Genomic DNA, 7,408 nt, shown 5'->3' with positions numbered 1-7,408 from the left:
AGGGCTCGCGATGCACAAGAGGAGGACGAGGCACGTGACAAGAAGGGAAAGTGGCCCCGTACTACTCAGTAGACAAATGGAAAAGGCACCGACATCGATGATGGACTTTCGAGACTCCTTGTTGTGATGAACTTTATGTCATTAGAAACCTTGTGTGCGATGAACTCTTTATGTCATTTGAAACCTTGTGTGTGTTGAACTTGTCATTCGAGATTATGTGAAAACTATGTATGTTATTCGAGACTAACCTTCTATGTATCATGATATTTGTTTAGTTAGCTAGCCAAAACTACAAGTGAAGAAAGAAGTGTTGTCTGCACCAGGACCAGACGCCAAGGACCCTGGCGTCTGGGTCATGCCCCAGGTTGTAAAAGTGGTTCTGTTGATTTGGTGCCCCCAGACGCCATGGTCCCTGGCGTTTGGCTATTTGAGCCACGTCAACCAGACGCCAAGGAACGTGGCGTCTGGGTTTGCCAAGTTTCCAGACCCTTCTGTTGATTTGGTACCCCCCAGACGCCATGGTCTCTGGCGTTTGGCTATTTGAGCCACGTCAACCAAACGCCAAGGACCGTGGCGTCTGGGTGCTGCCCAGTTTCAAGACCCTTCTGTTGATTTGGTACCCCCCAAACGCCATGGTCCATGGCGTTTGGCTATTTGAGCCACGTCAACCATACGCCAAGGACCGTGGCGTCTGGGTGCTGCCCAGTTTCCAGACCTTTCTGTTGATTTGGTACCCCCAGACGCCATGGTGTCTGGTGTTTGGCCAGTTACCAGTGGATAAGATGCTTTAGGCCCACATCTAGCCCTCTCATTCCATTCATCTCCACTCACATTCACGAGCTGCTGCCCCCTCACTCCCTCTCCATCACCCTAACCCCCCTCAAATCTCTCACAAATCGGTCCCGTTTCACCGTTGGATCTTCGGGATTTCATAACGAGAAGGTAAATCAACTCCACCCCCATTTTTTGGTTGGTTTAATGTATCATATTTTTGTGCAAACCCTAGTTTTATTTTTTCTAGTGGTTATGCTCAAGGGGTAGGTAAATCTACTCCACCCCCATTACATTCATCTCCACTCACATTCACGACTTGCTGCCCCCTCAGATGGATCAGGGTGCTCAGTGGGTGCTTAGCCGTACTGTTCATGTCCAAGGCCTTCCTCCAAGTGTTGTGCAAGTTAGTGAAGTGGACCTCACTTTTGATTGGTTGAAGACTAAATTCATGTTGAAGCAAGGGTTGAAGGAAGACGATTTTGTGTACTACGTCAGCAGGAAGCAGTCAGGTGGCCCTGGGGAAAGAAAATTGATTGACATAACTGATGATGGCAAGATTCAAGAAATGCTGAGCGAATGGGAATGGAAAAGGGTTGTTGAGTTGCATTGCTACAGGAAACCGAGTCATATGTGTTGTTTATGTCATTTGAACTCTCGTGCACCATAGTGGTCATGAACTATTTGTGTCATTTGATACTATGTAATGCTTATGTCCTAGTGGTTTGAACTATCGTGGTCATCAACTATTTGTGTAATTTGAGACTATGTAATGCTTACGTATATGTGGTTTGAACTATCGTGGTTTGCACCTCGTCTGTCAGATTAATTTGCTATGGACATGAAAATACAACTCTATCACGGACATGAAAATACTACACTAGCATAGATGATGACTTTATCATGGAACTCTAGTGCACACCCAGACGCTAGGGTCCCTGGCGTCTGGCTCCCCTGCTTTGCCTTGTTTCTGGTTCCGGTCGACTACCAGATGCCAGAAGCCATGGTGTCTGGTCCCCTGACTTACAACCAGACGCCAAGGACCCTGGCGTCTGGTCCCCTGTGCATATAAATGACTAAATGACTCCTCCTTTTGACAGATTTCATCAACATTTCACAGAAATCAATGAATTCATAGACATCACAGGAAACAACATTTCACATAAATCACATGACTGAGTACTACTTTTAACCGACAAATTCATGTCATACATTCATAGCAAATTCATGAATTCATTGCAACTTAATTCGAACGACAACAAGTTCATGGGAAGAAACGACAACAAGTTCATGGAAAGAGAGTACACCAAGTTCATGGAAACAAACTACAACAAGCTCATTGAAACAAGCTACAACAAACTCATTGAAACAAACTACAACAAGCTCACTTCCTCCTCCCTCTCTTCACGATATCTGCAAGTGTAGGCTCCTCCTCTTCGCTAGCCTCCTCCGCCTCCGCATCATTGTTGGACTTATATCTTTGCATTCATGTAGGCATAAATTGACGAGGATACTCCGGACTATGGAATGCAGTGTTCCATGTCTTCTTACTACCTTTCTTGCCCGGTGTCTTAGCTATGGCTTTGCCTTTTCTAGAGCGAGCATTGCCTTGTGTCGGTTGTGTAACCTGTGATGGTTGTGGAGCATCAACATCATACTCATGCTCTTGTTAACCCTGCTCCTCTTCTTGTGTTGGCTCCTCTTGATGTGTTGCCTCCTCTTCATTGACCTCCTCCTCTATGTCCTCTTCATTGCGGAGATAACGACGTTTATTAGCTCTGGCGGCGCGGCTACCAGGTGCAAACACATCACTGGGCTGAGCACCATGGCAAGAAAGCATAGCTGCCATCTTATGTAACCGCTTCTTGAACTTCCGCGACAACACAAAATATGCTATGATATGAGATGCAAATAACTAATCCGCGAAAAGAAGCTTTTATAATATATTGCTCACACCTCCATCATGCTCCTAAGAGTCCTCTCAGATAATGCACCACCACGGGGATGACACAGTGCTACATTGGCATCATTGACGCACATAAGCAACTCTCTGCCCTGCAAGTCATGAACACACCAAACTTATGTATTTGAAAGAAGACTATATAATGCAAGTATGTTAGAATAGGCTCATTAGACTACAATTTCGTCATGCATAGGTGCATAGTCAACGTGAGCCCCTCTTGTGTCTCTCACCGCCGTGTTGAAGGTATGATAACCTTCTGCAGTCTCCGGGTCTTCAGACACCAACTCCGACCACTCCTTGTGAGTCCAATCGGGCTTTAGCTTTAACCGGTAACGATCCGCATACCACACTTGATACTTCTGATATGCTGACTGATTGTGAGGTCTACTCTCTGATTCCACTAACGTGTCTCTTTGATTCCAAATTTGTATCCACTTACGTGAAGTAAATATGCCCTAGAGGCAATAATAAAGTTGTTATTTATATTTCCTTATATCATGATAAATGTTTATTATTCATGCTAGAATTGTATTAACCGGAAACTTAGTACATGTGTGAATACATAGACAAATAGAGTGTCACTAGTATGACTCTACTTGACTAGCTCGTTGAATCAAAGATGGTTAAGTTTCCTAGCCATATACATGAGTTGTCATTTGATTAACGGGATCACATCATTAGAGAATGATGTGATTGACTTGACCCATTCCGTTAGCTTAGCACTTGATCGTTTAGTATGTTGCTATTGCTTTCTTCATGACTTATACATGTTCCCATGACTATGAGATTATGCAACTCCCGAATACCGGAGGAACACTTTGTGTGCTACCAAACGTCACAACGTAACTGGGTGATTATAAAGGTGCTCTACAGGTGTCTCCGATGGTACTTGTTGAGTTGGCATAGATCGAGATTAGGATTTGTCACTCCGATTGTCGGAGAGGTATCTCTGGGCCCTCTCGGTAATGCACATCACTATAAGCCTTGCAAGCAATGTAACTAATGAGTTAGTTGCGGGATGATGCATTACGGAAAGAGTAAAGAGACTTGCCGGTAACGAGATTGAACTAGGTATTGAGATACCGACTACCGAATCTCGGGCAAGTAACATACCGATGACAAAGGGAACAACGTATGTTGTTACGCGGTTTGACCGATAAAGATCTTCGTAGAATATGTAGGAACCGATATGAACATCCAGGTTCCGCTATTGGTTATTGATCGGAGATGAGTCTCGATCATGTCTACATAGTTCTCGAACCGTAGGGTGTGCACACTTAATGTTCTGTGACGATCGGTATTATGAGTTTATGTGTTTTGATGTACCGAAGATAGTTCGGAGTCCCGGATGTGATCACGGACATGACGAGGAGTCTCGAAATGGTCGAGACATAAAGATTGATATATTGGAAGGCTATATTTGGACACCGGAAGTGTTCCGGGTGGTTTCGGAGAAAACCGGAGTGCCGGAGGGGTTACCAGAACCCCCCGGGGAAGTATTGGGCCTTAGTGGGCCTTAGGGGAGAGAGAAGGCAGCAGCCCAGGAGGTGGCACGCCCCCTCCAATGGGGAGTCCGAATTGGACTAGGGGAGGGGGGCGCGGCCCCTCTTTCCGTCTCCCTCCCCCTCTCCTTCCTTTCTCCTTCCCCCTTCCTAGTAGGACTAGGAAAGGATGAATCCTACTCCTACTAGGAGGAGGATTCCTCCTCTCCTTGGGGCGCACCAAGGCCGGCCGGCCTCCCCCCTTGCTCCTTTATATACGGGGGCGGGGGGGGGGGGGGCACCCTAAGACACACAAGTTGATTGTTCCAAGCCGTGTGCGGTGCCCCCCTCCACCATATTCCACCTCGATCATATCGTAGCGGTGCTTAGGCGAAGCCCTGCGAACGCCGTCGTGCTGACGGAACTCTCCCTCGAAGCTCTATTGGATCGTGAGTTCGTGGGACGTCACCGAGCTGAACGTGTGTAGATCGCGGAGGTGCCGTACGTTCGGTACTAGGATCGGTCGATCGTGAAGACGTACGACTACACCAACCGCGTTGTCATAACGCTTCCTCTTACGGTCTACGAGGGTACGTGGACGACACTCTCCCCTCTCGTTGCTATGCATCACCATGATCTTGCGTGTGCGTAGGAATTTTTTTGAAATTACTACGTTCCCCAACAGTGGCATCCGAGTCAGGTTTATGCGTAGATGTTATATGCACGAGTAGAACACAAGTGAGTTGTGGGAGATACTAGTCATACTGCTTACCAGCATGTCATACTTTGATTCGGCGGTATTGTTGGATGAAGCGAATCGGTCCGACATTACGCGTACGCTTACGCGAGACTGGTTCTACCGACGTGCTTCACACACAGGTCGCTGGCGGGTGTCAGTTGCTACCTCTTGAGCACTGCGTTGGTTTTCCCTTGAAGAGGAAAGGGTGATGCAGTAAAGTAGCATAAGTATTTCCCTCAGTTTTTGAGAACCAAGGTATCAATCCAGTAGGAGATCACGCTCAAGTCCCACGCACCTACACAAACAAATAAGAACCTCGCAAGCAACGCGATAAAGGGGTTGTCAATCCCTTCACGGTCACTTAGGAGAGTGAGATCTGATAGATATGATAAGATAATATTTTTGGTATTTTTATGATAAAGATGCAAAGTAAAATAAACGGTAATAAAAATAGCTAAGTGTTGGAAGATTAATATGATGGAAAATAGACCCGGGGGCCATAGGTTTCACTAGTGGCTTCTCTCAAGAGCATAAGTATTACGGTGGGTAAACGAATTACTGTCGAGCAATTGATAGAATTGAGCATAGTTATGGGAATATCTAGGTATGATCATGTATATAGGCATCACGTCCGCGACAAGTAGATCGAAACGATTCTGCATCTACTACTATTACTCCACACATCGACCGCTATCCAGCATGCATCTAGAGTATTAAGTTCATAAGAACAGAGTAATGCTTTAAGTAAGATGACATGATGTGGAGGGATAAACTCATGCAATATGATATAAACCCCATCTTTACTTTATCACTAAGCGGTAGCGATAGTCATAGAAGCAATAGTTGGCGAGTCGACAACGATGCTATGATGGAGATCAAGGTGTCGCGCCGGTGACGATGGTGATCATGACGGTGCTTTGAAGATGGAGATCAAAGGCACTAGATGATGATGGCCATATCATATCACTTATATTGATTGCATGTGATGTTTATCTTTTATGCATCTTATTTTGCTTAGATCGACAGTAGCATTATAAGATGATCTCTCACTAAATTTCAAGGTATAAGTGTTCTCCTTGAGTATGCACCGTTGCGAAAGTTCGTCGTGCCGAGACACCACGTGATGATCGGGTGTGATAAGCTCTATGTTCACATACAACGGGTGCAAGCCAGTTTTGCACACGCAGAATACTCGGGTTAAACTTGACGAGCCTAGCATATGCAGATATGGCCTCGGAACACTGAGACCAAAAGGTCGAGCGTGAATCATATAGTAGATATGATCAACATAGTGCTGTTCACCATTGAAAACTACTCCATCTCACGTGATGATCGGACATGGTTTAGTTGATATGGATCACGTGATCACTTAGATGGTTAGAGGGATGTCTATCTAAGTGGGAGTTCTTTAGTAATTTGATTAATTGAACTTTAATTTATCATGAACGTAGTACCTGATAGTATTTTGCATGTCTATGTTGTTGTAGATAGATGGCCCGTGCTGTTGTTTCGTTGAATTTTAATGCGTTCCTAGAGAAAGCTAAGTTGAAAGATGATGGTAGCAACTACATGGACTGGGTCCGTAACTTGAGGATTATCCTCATTGCTGCACAGAAGAATTACGTCCTGGAAGCACCGCTAGGTGCCAAACCCGCTGCAGGAGCAACGCCAGATGTTATGAACGTCTGGCAGAGCAAAGCTGATGACTACTCGATAGTTCAGTGTGCCATGCTTTACGGCTTAGAACCGGGACTTCAACGACGTTTTGAACGTCATGGAGCATATGAGATGTTCCAGGAGTTGAAGTTAATATTTCAAGCAAATGCCCGGATTGAGAGATATGAAGTCTCAATAAGTTCTACAGCTGCAAGATGGAGGAGAATAGTTATGTCAGTGAACATATACTCAAAATGTCTGGGTATAATAATCACTTGATTCAACTGGGAGTTAATCTTCTTGATGATAGTGTCATTGACAGAATTCTTCAATCGCTGCCACCAAGCTACAAAAGCTTCGTGATGAACTATAATATGCAAGGGATGGATAAGACAATTCCTGAGCTCTTCGCAATGCTAAAGGCTGCGGAGGTAGAAATCAAGAAGGAGCATCAAGTGTTGATGGTCAACAAGACCACAGTTTCAAGAAAAAGGGTAAAGGGAAGAAGGGGAACTTCAAGAAGAACGGCAAGCAAGTTGCTGCTCAAGTGAAGAAGCCCAAGTCTGGACCTAAGCCTGAGACCGAGTGCTTCTACTGCAAAGGGACTGGTCACTGGAAGCGGAACTGCCCCAAGTATTTGGCGGATAAGAAGGATGGCAAGGTGAACAAAGGTATATGTGATATACATGTTATTGATGTGTACCTTACTAATGCTCGCAGTAGCACCTGGGTATTTGATACTGGTTCTGTTGCTAATATTTGCAACTCGAAACAGGGACTACGGATTAAGCGAAGATT

The sequence above is a fragment of the Aegilops tauschii genome, chromosome 5, assembly GCF_002575655.3.
Source record: "Aegilops tauschii subsp. strangulata cultivar AL8/78 chromosome 5, Aet v6.0, whole genome shotgun sequence".
In the NCBI taxonomy this organism is placed as follows: Eukaryota; Viridiplantae; Streptophyta; class Magnoliopsida; order Poales; family Poaceae; genus Aegilops; species Aegilops tauschii.
This window is presented reverse-complemented; position numbering follows the sequence as displayed.